The following is a 22,851-nucleotide window of genomic DNA, read 5'->3' as shown; positions in this document are numbered from 1 at the left end:
GCCAATGAATCAGGCTCTACAAAAATGGGCTCCCACATTAAATTAAAAAATTACGCATATATATATATACAATGATAAAAATAATAATAAAACAGTAATAATAGAGGTTAATGATATATATTAATCTTGGGAATACAACAAAATTACTGTCTACTGAGGCTCACAAGATCATTCTTGTCTCGATCATGTTGGCTGAGCCATTCGGTCATCCACTCAGAGTGACTGCAGCTCATATACATGGGGGGCACCAAAATCTTTTAAGTGCTTAGAGCCTCTAAAGGTCTTAATCCGGTCCTGAATCTATTGTGGCGTCACACACGTGTGCGTGGGAAGCAGCTATAGGGCTTAAATAATAGTAGTACCATGCCAGACCAGGGTGTGGCGAGCTGCACTAACTTTTTCTCTCCATCCTCCATAAACTATCATTGGGAAATCCCACTAGAGGTCGGTGCCGCTAATGACACCACTTCCGGTACTGGCACCATGGATGACACCACTTCTGGTCCTGAAGATGCCACTTCTGGTATTGGCGCTCCGGCTGACGTCACTTCCGGTCTTGACGATATCACTTCTGGTTCCAGTCCAGGTGATGTCACTTCTGGTCACAGCCTTTAAAGGTGATATTTTTCCAAACTAAAGTCAGTTCTGTTTTGGACGTTGTACCGTTCACAACTCGCAAAAAAAATACCCATTTTGCAGCTAGGGATATTATACGGGTGGCTCCCCCAAACCTTTGATGTTTCCTGTCTCTTATTGTGACAGCGGCTGTTCACTAAATGAAATGCTTCATAAAATAAACTGAATTAAATAGGAAGTGTGGCCCCCTAGTGTCCAAGTCCATAAAACACATGGTTTGAAATCCACCACAGAAGTTACCGGGTGGCCCTGAGCAAGTCACTTCACCTGCCTTGGGTCTGCTATAGAAATGAGAGAAATACAAAACAAAAAAAGTAGGGAACCTCTTCTGTATCAAACATATTATTTATTTATTTAGTGTTTTAATGGTTTTCAGTGGTTCTAAAAAACAGGGATCCTTTGTATTAATGTGGAAATGTAATCTTTTTAGTTAGCCAATAAAAGTTGTCATTTTGCTTGGCTTTTCTCTACATTCATAATGGCTAACACGGTACAACACCCTAGTACTGTGGAAATTACAGGTAGTTATTGTCATGTTTTCTTTCTGTTGCACTACCGTTTTGTTGTACTGTGATTTGCCAGTATTTTGTGGTCCTGTTGCTATGACACTGTTTGCGGTTGCTGGGGGCGTGGCCTCTGGAAGCTCTCCTGCGTAACGCCACTTTTGTGATGTTTTATAGGCCGGTGCCACACGTTTGATAGAGTTATGTTAGTCAATACATTTTTCTCTGGAGATTTTCTCATTTTCTTCTGTGGTTTTTAATTGTGGAGAATTCACTTTCATTTTGTACTTGCAATGTATTTATGGACTTGTTTGTAGTATATATTTTATATGTGTGTTTTTGTCTATTTTGTTGTTTTCACAAATTCTATATTTGACATTTACTTTATGTTTGGAATAAAATTTCTGTTTCCGCCTCAAGCGGAGGAGTTTCCGTACCTTGGGTTCTTGTTCTTGAGTGAGGAAAAATGGGACTGGGAATTGGAGCAGCATCTACAGTTATGCAGATGTTGTACCCATCAGTCATGGTGAAGAGAGAGTTGAGCCAAAAGGCAAAGCTCTTGATATACTTAGCGATCTACATCCCTATGCTCACTTATGGCCACAAGCTTTAGGTGATAATGGAAAGACCAAGATTGCAGATAGAAATGGCGGGTATGAGCTTCCTTCACAGGGTGTCTGGGCTTAGTCTTAGAGAGAAGGTGAGAAGAACATACATTCAGAAAGAGCTTAAAGTAGAGCTGCTGCTCCTCCATATCAGAAGGAGCCAGTTGAAGTGGTATGATCATCTGATTAGGATGCCTTCTGGGGAAAGGTCTAAGGATCCAACCTAGGGGAGACTCTCAGTTGGCTTGAGAATGCCTTGGTGTCCCCCTGGAGGAGTTGGAGGTGGTGAAAAGCAACATCTGCACATCTTTGCTTAGACTGCTGCCCCCATGATTGGGACCCAGATCAGCAGTAGAAAATGGATGGATGAAACAGAATAGAATTTTCAAGGTTGTAAAGTAAATAACTTTGATTGTTGGTTCTAATGGCAGTCTTTCTCGTATCCCTCATATACCAATGATATTGTAGCACTGCACTGTGCTTGCCAGCACTGACCCGACATATTCTTGCAAATATTTGTGATGCACCATCTGTTGAAAAGACAAATGCAATGCACTTGTCTCTGTTATATGCCATTTGATGTGATATTCGTAAAAACAGTGTTAATGTTTGTGATGTGCCGTCTGTTGGAATGACAAATGCAATGCATTTTATTACTACTAATGTTTGTAATGGAACATCTGTTGGAATTTCAAATGAAATACATTTTATTACTACCTGCATTACAAAATACATTCTAATACAACCCACAATTGTCTCTGAAATAATTTGAAACTGACAAAAGTAATTTTCACCCATCATTGTTCATTCTGTATTCAACAAAAATCACACTTTGATTTAGAGTTTTGATTAAACAGAATATTTCAAATAACATCACAAATGACAATGGCATAGACAAAAACAATGGCATCCTTAATCCGTAATATTTTGTCACTCAACCTTTAAAGACAATCACTACTCACAAGCAATCTCTGGAGCTCTCAATGACACTTTTGCACATGTCTACAGGTCGTTCGGCTCACTCTTCAAGAACAAACTGCTCCAGCTAGGTCAGCTTTGAAGGGGATCGACGGAGTGCATGTTTCAGTTCTTTCCATAGATTTTTGATAGAATTCACATCAGGGCTCATAGAAGGCCAAGTGAAGTCAAGTTGGGGAGCATACACTGGTACAGCATGTTGCCGTACCCACTACACAACGAAACAACTCGGGATCCTGGTTTGCAACCCCTCCAGTCAGACACGCGGTCCAGTCCCACCCTCGGGAAAAGACCCCCTATCTGCCGCAGCCAGGTGTTACATGAGCGACCCTTTGGCCTGGTCCAGCCACTCGGGTCCTCAACAATGAGCTGGATCACTCTCTGGGAAACGCGCCACATGGCCGTAGTGCTGTAACTGACGCTCCCTCACAATGCAGGTAGGTAATGTGCCTCATTTGGGACTCCTTGAGCAACCGCTCATTTAACACAAAGTCAAACCAGCGGTACTCAAGGATTTTCTGGAGAGACACAGAACTGAAGGAGTCCAGTCTTCATCTCACGTCACTGGATAGCGTCCATGTCTCACAACAATATAGCAAGACAGGAAGCACCAGGACTCTAAAGACTTGGACCTTCGTCCTTTTGCATAGATATCGGGAGCACCACACACCCCTTTCCAGTGACCTCATGACCCCCATGCTCTCCCAGTCCATCTACTGACTTCATAGGAAGAGTCACCAGAGACATGAATGTCACTGCCAAGGTAAGTAAACCTCTCAACAAGGTCGACACTCTCTGGCAGACAGACCCACTGCTGATGGCTGTGCCCAAGAGGTCATTAAAGGCCTGGATCTTTGGTTTTTATGCAGGAGACTCACATGCCCAGACACTCAGACTCCTCACTCAGTCTCTCAAGTGCCCCGATCAGAGCCTCAGAGCTTTCTGACACTGGCCAGTACGTTTCAGTCAAGAATGTCTTGATAGTCTTGAGATTTCATTGTTCCCAGTATAGACTCAAGGCCATATGCAGCAAAGCAGCCCTGAAACACAATGGAGTCTCCTCTATGTTTCACAGTAGGTATGATGTTTTTTTCTTTGAAAGCTTCATATTTTTGTCTGTGGACCTAGAGCTAATGTGACTTGCCAAAAAGTTCCAGTTTTGTCTCCTCTGTCCAAAGCACATTCTCCTAGAAGTATTGTGGCCTGTCAATATGCATTTTAGCAGATTCCAGTCTGGCTTTTTTAGGTTTTTCTTTCAACAGTGGAGTTCTCATGCGTCTTCTTTCATTGAACCTACTTTCACTCAAAAAGTGATGGATGGTGTGATCAGACATTGCTGTTCCTTGACCTTGGAGTTCAGTTTGTATTTCTATGGAAGTTGTCTTTGGCTTTGTGTCTATCATTCCCTCTATCCTTCTGTTCATTCTGAGGTTGACTTTCCTTTTGCAGATGCGTCCAGGGAGGTCTGCTACAGTCCCATGGACCTTAAACATCTTACTAATGTTTGTAACTGTTGTCACAGGAACATCAAGCTGCTTGGAGATGGTCTTACATCTTTTGCCTTTTAAGTGCTTGTCTATAATTTTCTTTCCGATCTCCTCAGACATCTCTCTCCTTTGTTCATTTGGTTCAGTGTGGGACACAAGATGATACCAAACAGCAGAGTGACGCCTTTTCTTCTTATAAATAAGATGAATGACTGACTGCATGATTGGAGAAGTGTGTGATACTAATGAAAGTTTGAAAAATTATTCAAATCCACTTAGTTAGGATCTTTTCTAGGGGTACCAAAAAAAATGTCCAGGCCATTTTAGAATATATTTGTAGAATAAGAAATACTTGTTCTCTTTTCACACTTGCTTTGCTTTACTCAATGACATGTCAAAGGTATGCAGGTACACAGGGGACCATCACTTATCATGTAATCACTTTTACGGAGGCATACAGCATGTCTTCAATGAGCTGCAAAGGTGCCATTGTCCATGTCTGTATTTTATACAGCACCTTTCCATGGTGGACACCATCCATTATCTAATCTACTCTATACTGTACACTCACACTGGACCATTTTTCAAGTAGTGATTGCCATGGTTACATGATTGTCAATTATAGTAATGTTACTTTCATACTTCTATAAAGTGAACACCTGCAAGTGAAATGACTCACTGAGGGTCACACAGCGATCTACTGCTGGGGACTGAACAGAAAAAGATGGACACTTCAATAGTGTGAACACCATATCTATGTGATTTATAGCTATTTCAAAAAATATTTCATATCTCAAAATAGGAGTACAGGGAAGTGACAAGACGCATTGAGGGTCCTTGAGAGAGAGGCAGTGGTGGGAGTGAATGGATAAATATTAGTATACTGTATTATATAGCATCTTTCATAGTGAATGCCATGCACATATGCTTTGCAAGTACAGTAAAATTACTTCTATATTTTTTCATTGCTACCTACTGGTAGGTGATGAGACATGTAGTAAATCTGTAGGAGGAACTTTAACAGAAACTATTGATTTCAAATAGCATTTTTTACAGCGTACGTCATTCATTTATCTCGTTATTTATGGGTCTGTATTTATGTGTATTCTATGTTTTTTTTTGTTGTTTTTGTTATTTTTTAATTATTATTTGTCAAATATTTTGTTATGCTTGTAATTTTGTTCTGTTACTTTAACAGCACCTCCATTCCTTGTATTTTGTGGCTGGTGCCTCAGGAGGCGGGGCCACCCTGAAATCACCACGCCTGAACCCTCCCACTAGCAATTTAGGCTCAAGTAGACAGACTTCAGATCAGGAGATCATGGTGTTTGTCAAGAGTTCTTTTTGTATGTCTTGCTTTTATCTTGTTCCTCTAGTTTTTAATAATTATTGTTCTTTGTTTTGTTCTTGTACCTGGATTAGCTATATGAACTTGTTTGCTCCAGGACTGTCTTTTGGGCAACGCCTTTTTGCCTGTCTTGGCACTTTTGAGCATTTTGCTTGCATGATTCTAGTTTTGTTTAATAAATCCTGATGTAAAACGATTCCTGGTTCATCTTTCTGTGCACAAGCCAGGTGTTTAGAGTCATCCTCGTCCTTGTGGGGTTTTTGCTTTATTTTAGAACATAAGACTATTTGAAAAATCTAGATGAGAACAGGCAACTCAGCCCAACAAAGCTCGCCAGTCCTATCCACTTAATTCTTCTAAAGAAACATCAAGTTTTGAAAGTCCTACTGTCTACCACACTACTTGGTAGCTTATTCTAAGTGTCTATGGTTCTTTGTGTAAAGAAACCTTTCTAATGTTTGTGTGAAATTTACCCTTAACAAGTTTTCAACTGTATCTCCGTGTTCTTGACAAGCTCATTTTAAAATAACAGTCTCAGTTTGCTGGACTACCTCCCTTCATAATTTTGAACACTTCAATCATGTCTCCTCTTAATATTTTTTTCTTTCCTCATAATTCAACCCCTGTTGCCCTGGAATCAGCCTAGTTGCTCTTTTCTGGACCTTTTCTAGTGCTGCTATGTCCTTTTTGTAGCCTGGAGACCAAAATTGCACCCAGTACTCCAGATGAGACCTCACCAGAACATTATAAAGGTTGAGCAGAACCTCCTTGGACTTGTACTCCACACATCAAGGCGCTATATAACCTGACATTCTGTTAGCCTTCTTAATGGCTTCTGAACACTGTCTGGCAGTTGATAGCTTAGAGTCCACTATGACTCCTAAATCCTTCTTGTAAGATGTACTCTCAATTTTCAGACCTCCCATTGTGTATTCAAACCTAACATTTTTACTTCCTATGTATAATACTTTACATTTACTGACATTAAATTTCTGTCGCAGTGTTTAGGGACATTGCTACCTGTTTTGCCAGTGCACCTTGTTTCTTGTCTGCTAGTTCATAATTATGGCAGCAGGACTGGGTGAGCCTCTTCTGAGCTGGCCAGTGAAGCATCTAGACAAGTGGTCTGCAAACTTTTTTGCACCATGGACCGGTTTTATGTGAGACAAATTTCCACAGACTGGCCATCGCACATAAGGCATAATAAAGTGGCTTGTCTTTTAATGCAGGGTGCTTGGTCTCTGTGTGGTGAAGCAGTTTTGAAGGCTACATGGCCTCATTGGACACTCTTGTTGGTCAAAGTGGGCCTGAAGCATGTGAATCACATGTTGTCATAAACCCATAATTTAAGTAAAACTCTTGGTATTTTCTTTTAAACGCAGGTTTCTTTTGGTTTCCAGTCTTAGATTCTTCTTCTGATTCATCATTGGGTCTTTTCCCTTTTTCAAAGAAACTCTCCAGAGATGTTTAATTTTTACTCATTGTAGGCAGGGGCGGCACGATGGCGCAGTGGTAGTGCTGGTGCCTCGCGGTAAAGAGACCTGGGTTCGCTTACAGGGTCATCCCTGCGAAGGAGTTTGCATGTTCTCCCTGTGTCTGCGTGGGTTTCCTCCCACAGTACAAAGACATGCAGGTTAGGTGCATTGGTGATCCTAGTGTGTGCTTAGTGAGTGTGTGTGTGTGCCCTGTGGTGGGCTGGTTCCCTGCCCGGGGTTTGTTCCTGCCCTGTGCTGGCTGGGATTAGCTCTGGCAGACCCTCGTGACCCTGTGTTAGGATATAGCGGGTTGGACAATGACTAACTGACTGATTGACATTGTAGGCAGGTTTAGCTTGTGGGCACCAAATTTAATTTATCGGGCACCAAAACTGTGACAGAGACAAGTGTGGGAAAGAGGCAGAGATGGAAGTGATGGGAAGATTGTTGAATGACAAGTGATCACAGTTATTGAAAGTGACCAACATTTTGTTGTACACCACAAGCAAATCATTCTACATGCACATCCAATCCTTACTTAATACTGCTGCCCATCCTACTACCGTAACTGCATTGGTCATCAAGGTACATAAACAGACCATAGTTACTGTTCTACAGAGATGATCTTTTCATTTTTCAAAATAAAACACCCAGCAGACTAAGATAGTCAATGAAATGGAAATAAAAATAAAAAGATGTTTATTGCTTCTGTGCGGCCCAGTACTAAATGATCCATGGCCCGTTACTGGTCCATAGCCTGGTGGTTGACCACCCTGATCTACACTATTTCTTGGCTTATTTTTGGATGCCTCAGATCCATTTTTGCCGTGTTTAAGTCTCATAATCACAACATCTATCATCCGACCCATTTAGCTGAGTTCATGAGTGGTGGAAATTTTCTCAGCAGCATTATGTGCAAGGAAGGGACCACCGTTGGATAGAATACACTCATGCACACCCCCAAACTTGCTTATTAAGGACAAATTAATTAGGAAAGGTAAACAGCAGAAAATGTGAAAAATGACCCAAAGAGATTCTCTCAGTAATAAAAGAACAATGAAAAGAAGGAGGTGACAGTAAGAGCAAACTAAAATATATAGAAGGTGAAATGTTATTAAGTTCAAAGTTACCAGATATGAAGAAGTTGATAAGCCCTCAGCAGTTACCAAGACACAATAAGGTACTAAGTGATTTTGAAAATGTAGAGACTGCTTAGATTAAAAAAGGCTGAAACCAAACAAACTGCAGGACCAAATAAGCAAATGAATTCATGGACAAAACTCAGCAATACAAGAGCAGGTGTGTTAGTGAACAGTCAACATGAGTTTAGATGGGGGGTTGTGTTTTACTAATATGCTGGAATTCTATGAGGAAGCAATAGAAGAACATAATAAGAGAGCTGCATATGATATTATTAATCTGGATTATCAGAAAGTATGGTAAGAGAAGGTGGAATTCAAGTTTGTACAGTGTAAAATGTGCAAAATTGGCTTAAACACAAGGGTCTTGGTAAGAAGAACATTTTGAGAATAAGGTGATGTCCCTCAAGGGTCAGTACCGGGGCCACTGGTCTTTCTAATACACATAAATGATCTGGACAATAATGTAATCAATAAGCTGGTTAGCTTTAGAGACAATACCAAATGACGTGGAAGGGCAGAAAATGTAGAATACCGTATGCCACATCAATGCAAAGAGAACTTGACAGCCTGTGAAGCCTGAGCAGATCTGTAGCAGATGAAATTTAATGGAAGTAAATGTAAAGTATTACATGTAGTGTGTAAAAATGTTAGATGTGAATACACAATAGGGGTCTAAAACTTGATAGTACCCCTTGTAGCACCCCCGTGCTATGCTTTTAAAATGAGGGATGGACAGAATCAGGCCAACACCTAAGCCCTACCATATTTCCACCCTGCCACCCGAATATTAACACCACCTAGGAAAATGCCCCCTGTAATTAAACATACCAAACACACAAAAACCGTATATACTCAGGTGTAAGACCTGAAAAATCGATCATAAAATCAGACCCCGACTTATACGCTCGTTCAAAAATGCAACACTTCAATCTTCTTGCTTCCTCCAATCTCACACCAGTTTCTCAGACGCATCGAATTTTGTTGCAGCAGCACAGTTACTAATTTCCTTCACCTCTTCAATGACTTTTAATTTAAAACCAGCTTCATATTTTCTTCTGATTGAGCGCTCCATCATAGATAAGGGATGCTCTTACAATAAAGGTGTATGAGGGTGTGAGATACAAAATACACAAATCAGTGCAAATGTCGCTTCGGAATAGTTCGGTTATTACTGCGTGGTCACATAGGCACAATACATAGAGGAAAAAAAAGGTTGTGTGCTCCGTGGTTACTCTCTCAGGTGGGCGTTACCATATCATAATCTCTTGGACCAATAGCATGAGTTTTCCACATTCGACTTATACGACCGACATTATAAAATACCAGAAATTATACTGTAAAATCAAGTTCCGAGTTATCCATGGGAGAACTTAAAAGTGAGTATAGGGTGGTCCAGATCTAACTATGCAACTTTTAATGCAATGCAATGCAAGGCAATAATTGCATAATTAGATCTGTATATATGGGATACAAAATGATCCTTATTTGCTACAGTAAGTACTTAAAAACACAAAAAGTACTAAACAAACCCCATGAGAAAACCCCACACGATGATATTTACAGTCCTGGAAAAAAGTCCTTACTGTAAGTGATGGAAGTGATTCTGGAAATGGAAACTATGGTTAAATGATGGAAAGAAGTTCAGGAATGCTCCTATTCAATAAACTGCTTCCCAGAACATGGATAGTGAAATACTGTCCTACCACTGGAGTCCAGAAGAATAGCCTCTTCTCCAAGAGCATCGAAGGACTGGATTGGCAGGAAAAAGAACCCACTGTCGTCCTTAAATCTGGTGGCCAAGCACAATCCTTTTCCGCTACGAATGTCCAGTAACTGAAAGGTTTAGGAGCTGCTGTAGATGATGTTGATTGGAAAATAGCACAATCGAAAAGTTCCGCCACATCCTTCTCTTCTGGTTTTATTAGTACAGTGCATAGCAACCACAAACTACAAATCCCACAAGCTCCTCCGCATCAGTGCAAACCTGTTTAAAGACACCGAACACAATTTACAAAACAGAACTCGGTGCACCCAGAGCTGACATTCACATTTAACAATCACTCAACAGGACATACTTACATAGAAATAAAACCCCCTATGTGGCGCCGCTACACCCTTATGAGAAGGACCTAGGAGTCATAGTGGATTATCTACATCAGTGGTTCCCAACCTTTTTTTGGCCATGCCCCACCTAGGCCTCTCTACAATCATAATGTCCCCCATTGTAACATATACCTTATTCTTATCATTATCTATTCAAAAAGTGAACTTCTACTCATGTGGAGGAAGCTCATAATGTCATTAATTTGGTCGAAAACAAGCTTCCAAAGAACATGGAAACAAAAGAGGGAAAGGAGAGTTGAAATACTGACAAAGAAATCACTAAGAAATTGTTAAAAAAAATAATATGAAGTAATATGAAAATACAGCAAATACAGTTTTGAAAACATATAATAAGAGATGTGATATTTATAAATTTAAAATAACTTTAATGACAGCTTTTTCTGTAATATTTTGATCATTTTATATTTTGTTACGTATAAAATTCTTACAATTCATATTATTTTAATGGTAAAAACGATTTCTAAGTAGAAAAACCCAAGCCAGTTGTAAAATCATAAATTAAAGGGTTCTTCACCATCCCTTCTATGTTTATATAAATATATAAATGTCTCTGTAAAAAATAAAAATGATTTTTTTCTATCATTTTTAACAGTGAATTTCTGTTTTTTTCATTTTATAAATTGTTTAACGAACCTAAATTCTCAAATTGCCCCCCTAAAAAATCTAATTTCCCCCTAGTGGGGCGTGTGCCCCACGTTGGGAATCACCGATCTACATGAAGACAGGGAGTACTGCGTGCTCTTTTGGTCTCCATATTACAAGAAAGACACAGCACTGTTAGATACTTAGTCCAAAGGACAGGACTAGGCTGATTCCAGGGCTGAGAAGTATCAGCTGTGAGGAGATACTGATGAAGCTGAACCTTTAAGCATATGGAGATTAAGAGGTGTTCATATTTCTGAAGGGAATTAGTACAGTGGATCCCAGCTGTTATTTTAACAACAAGAACATAGACGCATAGACCGACACTGTTAAGAGACAAGCTGATGTGGCCATGAACTAAAATATGAGGAAATGATAAATAAAAACAAGATGCACATTTTAGCCTGAAAAAGGGTTCAAAATTATGAGATTAAACTTCACTAGATAACTGGAAACCAAAGGACAAGATCTTACTCGAGAATCGCAGTCAGAATGAAGTCAGAACCAAAATAACTTGAGAGAAAAACTAACTACCCAACCTAACTACCTAACTAACTAACTACCGCTAAGAGAAACTGTGAAGTTTATTAATCCACCAAGGGATAAATTTTATATGATACATTCTGTAATGTAACTGCTCTGACCAACGTAGTCACATGATTAAAGAGAACATTAACCAAAAATAACTTTTTAATATTTATTTTAGTTAATAATAAACACCAGGAACTGTTCTGTGTTGATTCAAAAACCAAAATACACCCAGACCACCCGTATAAACAATGCATACTGCGACAGACAAATGGGTTGGGAGCATGCGCTGATTACACCACGTTGCTACACCAATCACACGATGAACCACTCATGTTAAGAATAAATTTCATTCAGACTCCACACAGAGACCTGTTAGTACTGAGGTAGACAGTAGCCCTCTATCCATTCAAAACTTAACTTGATTCTTTTTGGAGAAATTAGGCAAATAGGACTGACACGCTCTGTTGGGCTGAATTGCCTGCTCTCGTCTTTTCAAAATCGTTCTAATGACAAATGTAGCGTACTCAATGCCATACCTAAACTACCACAGCAAAATAAATGACGTACTTCAAAACGTAGAGTGGCTTGGTCAAGGTCATGTTGAAATTCTGTGGTGGGTTTGAACAGATACACTTAATGTGCCACATGTTGCATGTTGAGTAGCACAGGCAAGTGAGAGTTTCATTGTACTCTGTGCGTGTGACGATAAAGACCCTATAAACATTAAACCTTTATATAGCAAACACCATGACTAAGTGATTTTCATATCACATAAAATTATTTCCTTATTATTTTACTATTATGTAGTTGTACAGTAGGTAGGTGATAGATCTTGCTCAGTGAATCAAAAGGAAAGATCTAACATGTATATTTCTTGTATAAAGCACATTCTCATAATGAACGCCACTCCAAAGTACTTTAACAGGCCTATCCAATGCATTCCATTTGTTGCATAGATGAAGAGCTTCACTAGGGTCTTGATGGACGCACAATAAAAATGAGGATTATAATCTGTAACTTTACAGTACAACGCCTCAGCCACTAGGTGGCCACACTTTGTCTATCTGCTGCTATATTGCACAAAATGCTACAATGTAACATTCACAAGCCATTTAATTCATTTCATTGTTGTGGAGGCCGGTGCCCATTTCAGCAGCAGCAGGCAGGAACCAGCTTTGGATGGCATGCCAGGTTGTTTCAGGGCCCTCTGTACTATAGCTACATTTTTATTTTGTGTATTAAAAGAACTCTGAGGGTTTCCTTTCATTGAAGATTGATATTTTTCTCTGTTTTCCACTTCTCATCTATGATGTCACCACCTAGATGATAAGGTTCATAACGACATAAAGACGGACTGTCTTAAAAAGCGGAGTTCCTAACATTCTTCCCTTTCTGGTGCCCTCGTCTTACTGTTAATGGTGCTTGTATTTTTAACTCCCCCACCACCACCACCACTACCACCACCATGTGTATGTGTGTGTTTGCACACGTGCCCCTTTGAAAGCACTTTAAAAGGCAGCACCCCAGATTTTCAATTACCTGCCAGCATGTAATGATGGTAGGCTGCTCTCGGCCTGCATCATTAGTGGGTCAAATTACAGAGCGTGGCCTGTAATCTCTCAATTAAGCAGTGCACATCTTTGTCTGCTTGGGTAAAGCTGCCCTGAGCACCTGTTGTGTTGAAAAGAGGGAGGCAAACAGGCAGTCATTCCTTTTATTTTAATTATTTGACAGATGTGGGCGCTAGTGTACCCCTTGTGGTCCAGAGTGGCTTTACACAACTCAGGTTTATAGACAAGAAAATGGAAAATGTGCCAGTTATCAAAGGTAGAATCCTCTTGTTGTCATCCACTGAGGAGAAATAAGATTCATAGAATAAGATTCCTCCAAAGGAAAAAAAAATAATAATATATAAAAAATATAAAAAAAATAGTAATATATAATATATAAATAATATTAAGACAGCCACAGGCATGGGTAATTGCGTCTTTTAAAATACTTTAAGGAGAAATTTGTTTTATTTAGTTTATATATAAATACATCTAAATTGAAAGTGAACATTCTGCATGAAGTGTGTCCATTACCATTTTTTTTCTCAGCCATAACACCTGGGACTATTTCTGCCACCCGCACTCCAAGCTACAGCAACCATAACATGCTACCATCCACGATGTAATACAACTCAAAATCCACGGAAAGAGGAGTGTGCCTCGTTGAACTAAACACCAAATTATCACGATAGATAGATAGATAGATAGATAGATAGATAGATAGATAGATAGATAGATAGATAGATAGATAGATAGATAGATAGATAGATAGATAGATAGATAGATAGATAGATAGATAGATAGATAGATAGGGAAACAGTTTGGCATAATGTTAAATACCATTCTTATAACAAACAATAGTAATAAAAAAAATTCAAAAGAAGAAGTTCTCCATGTGCCCCCTGGCAGTGAATACGAACCCCAACGGGGCTGAGCTTCCAAGCTCCAAGCAATAATATCCAACTACAGAGCCAGAGCACCATACGTCACCACAGGTCTAAGCCAGCAGTTCTAGACCAGTAGTTATAGGACAGAAGTTAAGTTTAGGGGTTAGTATGGTTAGCCTGTAGGATAAATGGTTAAGGTTAAGGGTTAGATTTGTTAAGGTTTGGTGTGGTTAGCGTGTCAATTAATATGCTTTGTGACAACATATAAACGTTTATTACCAAACTGCTGGTTTAGACATGCAGTGATGTCACTTCCGCCCTGAAACTGCTGGTGCAGACCTTCGATGACGTATGGTGCTGTGGCTCTGCAGGTCGATGCATCTTGTTCCAAGCCAGTGGTGCTGTAGCAAGCCAGGGGCACTGCCACTACATGAATTAATTATTTTCTGTTCACCACAAACCACCAAAATGTTCCAGTACACTTTTTTGAATTATGTAATAATACGTAAACTGCACCACTCTGGTAAAAATTGATCCATTTTTCCAAAATATGATTAACCTAGAATAAATGATTATCAAAGTTCCCAAAAGTATGTTTTTCTTTCTGACCTGATAAAAGTTGTTAATTATGATGAAAAAAAGAAAGATTGTATGTCGAAACTCCCTTTATTAGTTACTAAAGGTTTTTAACACTAATTTATTCGTAATTTATTATATATTTAAATAGGGAACTTTTGCAACTTGAGCAGTTAAAATTTAAAAATATTAATAACTTTAAAAATATAAAACCAAATTGCACAATGCTTAGTATTTTTCATTGAGGAGATCGTTCCTCCCCCACATTACGCGACTCTTCAATTCCACCCAGGGGGGTAAACGTTAACATTATTCAAAGTTATTGTCTATCTATCTATCTATCTATCTTATGTACATATTTAGCACATTTTTCAAGAAAATCAGCGTAATCGGTGTTGTGGATCATGAATTCATAAAATAAAATCAAAATGAAAACACATTTTACATTTCTCCTGGATGACAGGTTGACCCGATGGCTCACAGCGGGGCTACTCAATGACAAATTCACATTTTCAAACTAAGAAATCTGTCTGGGCCAGATGTTTTCAGGGGCTGGTAAGCAGAAGGTAATGTGACAAATTTTAAACCTACACAAATGAATGTATTAAAAAACAACTAACATTTTTTAATTGTTTCCTTTTTAAATTGTGTCACATCTGACACAGGAATATCAAAAAGTGCATAAAAAAATAAAAAGCTATAACTGAACAGAATCTGAGGTAGCAGTGATACTTTTTTTTTCACTTTTAAAATAAAAATAAACATTTTGGTCATATCTGACCCTGGAAAATCTCAAAGTGTATAAAATCAAAAATAGTGCACAGTATTAGCAATGCCATTTCTTTCCTTTAGAGGGAGTCAAGCTAAAGTTAGAAAATGGGATTTATTAGAAAATGGAACAAACCTTAACAGAACTAATGATGTCATTTCTCCATGTCGTCTCCACCCTACTCAATGCACTTGCGCCACCTGCCTGAACTGCCGGGATTCCAGCAGAATAAAAGGTTTTGTCTCGTCCTCGCCATCACTCGTGGACCGTTCTCTTCACGTCGTCATCTGTCTCGAATCGACGACCACTCTGATGTTTTTTTGCAGTCCAAAAAGGTGGAAATAACACGGTGCCAAATCTGGCGAATAAGGAAGATTTTGTGATACCTCAAACTTCAGTTTCTCCAGACAAGCCTCTGTGTTCTTAGCAGTATGTTGGCGGGTTTATTGTATGGCAGCAAAAAGTCCCCGCCGCTTGGATCGAATAGCAGGCTTCACATTGGTCTCCAGCAAGTCATAATAACTTGCACTAGTGACTGTATTACCCCTCGGCATGAAGTGTTCAACAATAACTCGGGTGCACAAGTGGTTGCGAGGACAAGACAAAAGTTTTTATTCTGCTGAAATCCCGGCACTTCCATGCAGGTGGCACAAGTGTATTGAGAAGGGTGGAGACAACATTGAGAAAGGACATTATCAGTTCTGTTAAGGTCCGTTCCATTTTCTGATAAATCCCATTTTCTTACTTTAGTTTGACTCCCCCTTGTATTTTGGTCTTATATGACCCATACACATCACAAAGTGTATTTAACACGATAAACATGAACGATCAATGCTATCAAAGCTATGAGTGCACAAGCCCATAACAAGTGATAACAGCGACTAACACACATGAATAGAACGTCTACTGCACACTGAGAGAACACACAGTAGGCTCATTTGAAATCACCGCATGTGTGGTTAGGCATGGCTTTGTTACACGTCCCAAACGGGTGTTGATCTTGTGATGTGTCTTGCTACTGCATGGGCTGTGGGGAGGGTGAAGTCTTGGGGGAAGCACTTTGTGTGGGCTCAGGGCACCCCCCTAAAGAGAGCTGAGTGACAGGCTCAGGGTGAGAGGGAGCAAATGGCAAAAGAGCAGGAAAAAGCTGAAAAGTGGGAAGACTAACTTTTTTTTAAATTTTGGAGTTGTCCCTGTGACCCAGACAATGAGCACTTCGGCACTGTTTATAGCACAGCACACCAAAGAAAATGCCAGTTGGGATTTTGAAGACTCCCCTGGAACATTAGAACATTAGAACACTCTAGATGAGAACAGGCCATTCAGCCCAACAAAGCTCGCCAGTCCTATCCACTTATTTCTTCCAAGAAAACATCAAGTCGAGTTTTGAAAGACCCTAACGTCTTACTGTCTACCCCACTACTTGGTAGCTTATTCCAAATTTCTATCGTTCTTTGTGTAAAGAAAAACTTCCTAATGTTTGTGCGAAATTTACCCTTAACAAGTTTCCAACTGTGTCCCCGTGTTCTTGATGAACTCATTTTAAAATAACAGTCTCGATCCACTGGACTAATTCCCTTCATAATTTTAAACTCTTCATTCATGTCACCTCTTAATCTTCTTTTGCTTAAACTGTAAAGGCTCAGCTCTTTTAATCTTTCCTCATAATTCAACCCCTGTAGCCCTGGAATCAGCCTAGTCGCTCTTCTCTGGATCTTTTCTAGCGCTGCTATGTCCTTTTTGTAGCCTGGAGACCAAAACTGCACACAGTACTCAAGATGAGGCCTCACTAGTGCATTATAAAGGAATGGAGAAGCGGCTCCTGTGTGTCTTATTGGAAAGGTCGTCATGGTACCATAGACTACTACCACCACTTCTCGACACACAACAATGCACTGCATTGTTGGTTGAATGTTGCATTCATGGTCTGTACTAGGAATTTATGTAAGAATTTCTGAAGGCTTGTGAAATGTCATTCTCATGGTTTTTCTCTGTGTTTCTGGCGGGACCACGAGCTGGGCAACTTGGAGGTTGCTACTGGGCCGCCATTTCAATAGGCCGACTGTACAGGAATCAAGAGATAATGGAATGGTATTGATGATGGGCTTACTTGAGCCTTCCAGGTGGTCCCTAAGCACATATATCTGTCAATGTTTAAAGGCTAAATACAGGTATTCCCAAACGTAATAGAAATTGGTCATTTGACACACTGTGTTAGAGATCCATGGAGGCCTAGACGCTTATGAAAGATCAACAATCAAAACTAACCTTATATTCGTAATCACTGATCTTGAAATAGTCTCAAATGATACCCCACATACTTATATTTGAAACCTTCTGGGAGTGGCTCTTGAAGGGGTAAGACCACTAGTAAAGAATCAGAGATCAAAAACATTTTTTACACTTGTGACCAGAAAGTTCAAAATAGCATGAAACAATACTCCACATGCCTATATTGCTGATCCCCATTTTTCAAAGGCATTGATTGATTGACATGGCCTGCACAATTTCAAGACCTTTAGATCCTTTTGCTTAAGGAACATATTGATTTACTATTGGTTTAATCTTTATTATAAGGGAGTAATTATGGTCCACACATGAAATGAGGTGTTTTAGCATCTAGAATGTAAAAAAAAACTCCAGATTTTGCCTAACTAGACATCAAGAGGAGTCCAACGGTATATCACTTGTGGGGATTTTCTCATACAAGTGAGTCAGGAGATGGCAGGCAAAAAAAAACTGAAGCGATTTCGATGCGTTCAGAAGTTCTTCATATACACACAAAAACAGTGAAATAAAAACTAAATTAAGTCTTCCCAATCTATGTCTAGGAGTTCAGGAGCAGCAAATACATTTTTATCACGGCACTTCAAGAGCTAACTGGTCCTCAAGTGCAGAATTTAAATTGCTGGTGCTCCCTTTCAAGATCTTTTTCTACCTTTTATTTGATGTTGCTGGGATGGGCTCCAGCCTCATGAGCATAAACTAGATCAAGAAGATTTGAAAAGGAATGGATGGATTTCCAGTATGAAATAAATATGAAGAAAAGCTCACAATATGCTGACCATGAACTCTTTTCCATTCACAATGCAGGATGAAACATGAACATCCATTGCTTAATCCCATAACCTGCCAAAACATTGAAAACTCAGGATCCTTCTGGGATTGTATTTGGTGTATTCTTATTTAATAATAATAACAACAACAATAATAATAATCTCTCTATTATATTAAAAAAGTTTTTCGTCATGTCCACGTTATTCAGCCTTGACCACTCCCTTCCACACCGCTCGCCCAATCGTTACTCCTACTGCGCACATCCTCTCTCTACATCCCACTCCGTGACTCTCAGTGCTAACTCACCCTTCATTCAACACAGTTGGTTATAATGGCAAGGCAGAAAAGTAAATTATCTATTCAAGAATATCGAATTTTACATTGTGATAGAAAAAGAGCATCAAGAGCTGATAACGAACGTCGAAAAGGAAGAAAATGAACAAAAAAGAGCAGCATTTAATAAAAATCAGGGACAAAGAGAATCGTCCAGTAACAGAAAAAGAGAAAAATATTCCAAACAATATGCAAACAGAAATGCAATAAAGTAATATTTAAAGAATTATAGGTAGAGGAAAAAGTAATTCATAAATTTTGACAAGGCGTTAATTTAATTTTTTATTTACTTTTTATGACGTTTTCCTTTACTTTTCTATGTTTTATTATTCATTGGTATTTAAAATAGACAGTTGTAGTATAATACTCAAGTAACTGATTTTCTAAAAATCAATCTCTAATAACTAAGGACCAAACCGTCTTCCTCCCACAACCTGCATACTCTTCTGTATACTATCTCTTTAAATATAATCGCTTTCTCTAATGGAGGAGCGCCCTGACGCATTTTGAGCATCTCAGCTGCCCAACGCCTGACCCCTGGGGTTGGCGAGAGAATCGAGCAGGGGGTGGAGCCCCCTAGTAATAATCCTCTTTAATAAAATCCCTGTGTGCGAACAGGTGTCAGTGTGTGTGTGTCTTCTGGTGAAGTGCGCATGTGCGGGGCACGGTGCGATGCGCAATATTACTGTCAGAGAAAGTTGCAGGCGTTTTACGGAAATACAAACCAGTATTACTGCGAGAGGAAATTAAAGGTACACAATACAGTGACGCATATTACAGCCACATACAAGCCAGTATTACTGTCAGAGGAGATGAAAGGCATATTACCGACACGCACGCCTGTATTACCGCCAGAGAAAATTAAAGGTATATTACGGACGTACAAGCCAGCGGACGTACAAGACAGTATTACTGTCCCAGAAAATTAAAGACACAGAATACACAACGGCAGCCCACGAAGAACGATCAGCTCAGCAAGTAAACATCAACAAAAGAAAGGCTGAAAGAAAGAAAAATATGACCAACAAAAAGAATGAGGTCAAAGTTCCTTGCCATTTAATATAGACTGTACATACTAATGTCTATGCACTACTGTTCTAGCGCCCGTTATTGTAACGGGCTAAATGACTAGTAATAATAATAATAATGTTGAGTGCGGGCGGCACGGTGGCGCAGTGGGTAGCGCTGCTGCCTCGCAGTTGGGAGACCTGGGGACCCGGGTTCGCTTCCCGGGTCCTCCCTGCGTGGAGTTTGCATGTTCTCCCCGTGTCTGCGTGGGTTTCCTCCGGGCGCTCCGGTTTCCTCCCACATTCCAAAGACATGCAGGTTAGGTGGATTGGCGATTCTAAATTGGCCCTAGTGTGTGCTTGGTGTGTGGGTGTGTTTGTGTGTGTCCTGCGGTGGGTTGGCACCCTGCCCAGGATTGTTTCCTGCCTTGTGCCCTGTGTTGGCTGGGATTGGCTCCAGCAGACCCCCGTGACCCTGTGTTCGGATTCAGCGGGTTGGAAAATGGATGGATGGATGGATGTTGAGTGCCATGTGATTCACAAAAATGAAATAATTCATTCAAAGTACAGCACAGTTATGGAATGGAAGCTCCTTTGTTTGAGACCTGCCTCACACCTGCAAGGATGTGTGGTCAAGTTCAACATCCATGCTTCTTACAAGGTTGAATTTTGGGTATTCTGATCTTTGGAAATGACCCTGAATAAATCTGTCTTCTAAATAAAAATAACAATTCAAACAACAAACAACAATACTGTCCAATGAAAACTTTGCTTCCTGAACTGTCTTGGGTTTATCTTGTGGATTGTGGTGTGCTGATTACAAAAGTCACCTTTGAACTTTCCTATTGGGTAGTTTTATTGAAATCAACTATTTTTGTAATTTCCTGTCATATTTAAAGCCTACTAATATGTTGCTCAAAATTTGCTATTTTGTTTAGTCAGCATGCAGTGGTTATTTATGCAAAGACTTCGGCATGCCTAGTTATGCTAAGTCAGGTTGGAAGTTGGCAGGACAGGCAATAAAAGCGGCCCGTGAGCACAGATGATTTGCATTACGTTGATATGTGTTTGTATGTATGAAGAAGCACATGTTCTGCAGGGATAGCATTGTGACCATACTTCGCATTTATTGTCTGCAGTACGATTCATTACAGTTGAAATGTCACAACAGCTGTGACACATTTGCGGCAGGTTTACACTGAAGCCTCAAAGACGCGACATGACTGCATTTGCTAAGAAGGCGTCTGATCTCTACATCAGTTAAAAAATTGGTGATCAAGACAAACCGTGGGCTCCTCACAGTTGTTGTGCAACATATGCTGTTAACATGAGTATTTGGCTGAGAGGTACTTGGAAGTCACTGTGAATTTGGACTGCCCCAGTGATGATGACAAGAATAGAAGGATCACATGATGGACTTTGACTTCTGTCTGATCAATGTCTCTACTAAAAATATAAAAGCTATTGAATACTCCAGTCTGCCTTCAGCCATGAGATCAGTGCCACATGATAACCATTTGTCAGTACTGAAGCCACCAGAGACATGGACCCTGTTATGTATGCATCTGTATTTTTATACATTTTATGTTTTGATAGATAGATAGATAGATAGATAGATAGATAGATAGATAGATAGATAGATAGATAGATAGATAGATAGATAGATAATGTGATGAATGGCCGGGGCTACCTGCCCGGGATCACCTATGAACTGGAAGGACCCGGGAGAGAGCATGCAGAGGACATCATCTTCTCCTTATTATTAGATGGCAGTTCCCCTGTGTTACTATAGCACCACGGACCTGAGGTGAAAACTGGACTCCTTCAGTACTGTATGCTGTTTCGTCATGTGGTGGGTGCGGTAAAGTGTGGTACCAGTGCTAGCTCCCCAACCTGACCTGATCTCTTATTATTATTATTCTAATATATGTTCACTCATTCATCCATCCATCCATTTTCCAACCCGCTGAATCCGAACACAGGGTCACGGGGGTCTGCTGGAGCCAATCCCAGCCAACATAGGGCACAAGGCAGGAAACAATCCTGGGCAGGGTGCCAACCCACCGCAGCTCATTCATTCATTCATTATATCAATATCACCAAAAATATTTCAGGAGGCAGAACTTCTGAAAAACATTTGTTGTCCAGTGTAGTAGTAATAACAATAAATTGGCCCTTGTATGTGTGTGTGTGTGTATTTGTGTTTTCACCTTACGATGGACTGACATCCTGCCCAGGTGCTGTTCCTGCCTTGTGCCCATTGCTTGCTAGGATAGGCGATGGATGGATAGTAATAATAATAATGGATGGATGAATAAATAGAGTTGGAAAGTGCGACACCCCAAGTTTATGACTGGTGGCCTGGTTGACTGATCATGCTGCCATAAACAAACACTCAAGCATTGTATTGGGAAGTGTATCGATTTATCATCATTTGATTTATTATTTTACATTTAAATAATTAGATGTAGCACCCTCTACTGTATGCCCAATGGAATATAAGGTTGTGACTGGTGCATTCTTCATCTACAGAGATTCTTCACTTGAATTTGCAGTTGGATTTTGCAACATGTATGTAATGTTTTATAGCGCCCCAAAAAGTATGAGTTCTGTCATAGTTGGCAGATTGGATTTGTCCATGTGAAAATGTCAGGTCTTAGTTGGTTTGAGAGACAGACTAAACATTTGAATTTTCTGCACCTTGGCATAGCGCCCTCTATCGAATGACTGCAACCCTTTCTCATCCTTATTAACTGCTGGCTGGAGACATGTGTGACATTTACAAGATTTTGAAGGAATTTTTAAATGACACCTGATCGTTGCCCTGCTTATGTTTTCTGTCATGAAAGCACACAGCTGGAAGCATGTGCATCACTTGTGTGAGTGGTGCGTTCAATTTACAACTACACAGTGCCTCCTAGGGGATGATCTGAGTCATTTATTAATGCCTCTGAGATGAGATGGACAGGGAATTCGAGACCAGGAATTTCAGTTCGGCACCTCCCAGTGCATTACGACTTCAAGTGTTTTTTATTTTCCTCTTAAAAGGTTAATCAAATGCAGGGCCACAAGGGGCCAGAGCCTATCCCAGCAGCATCAGGTGCAAGGCAGGAGCCAACTCTGTAAGGTATAGTAGACCCTCACAAAGCTCACTCACCACACCCGCACAGGGCTGCCAACATGGAAGCGTAGAGTAGCCAT

This window comes from Erpetoichthys calabaricus, chromosome 3, assembly GCF_900747795.2.
Source record: "Erpetoichthys calabaricus chromosome 3, fErpCal1.3, whole genome shotgun sequence".
Classification (NCBI taxonomy): domain Eukaryota; kingdom Metazoa; phylum Chordata; class Cladistia; order Polypteriformes; family Polypteridae; genus Erpetoichthys; species Erpetoichthys calabaricus.
This window is presented reverse-complemented; position numbering follows the sequence as displayed.